The sequence below is a fragment of the Artemia franciscana genome, chromosome 15, assembly GCF_032884065.1.
Source record: "Artemia franciscana chromosome 15, ASM3288406v1, whole genome shotgun sequence".
In the NCBI taxonomy this organism is placed as follows: domain Eukaryota; kingdom Metazoa; phylum Arthropoda; class Branchiopoda; order Anostraca; family Artemiidae; genus Artemia; species Artemia franciscana.
In genome coordinates, this window is record NC_088877.1 from 37,423,608 (window position 1) to 37,424,032 (window position 425).

The window sequence follows — 425 nt, forward strand, 5'->3', positions numbered from 1 at the left end:
TTACCATGTGCAATCATAAAATAGTCTAATATCTTCATTTTTCCAACATACGTAGCTATTACCCTCGAAAACTAAAACTTTTGAAATAGGAAAAGAGCCTTTAAGCACTTTCTTTACCATGTGCAATCATAAAATAGTCTAATATCTTCATTTTTTCAACATACGTAGCTATTACCCTCGAAAACTAAAACTTTTGACATAGGAAAAGAGCCTTTAATCACATTCGTTACCATTTGCAATTATAAAATAGTCTAATATCTTCATTTTTTCAACATACGTAGCTATTACCCTCGAAAACTAAAACTTTTGACATAGGAAAAGAGCCTTTAATCACATTCGTTACCATTTGCAATTATAAAATAGTCTAATATCTTCATTTTTTCAACCTACGTAGCTATTACCCTCGAAAACTAAAACTTTTGACA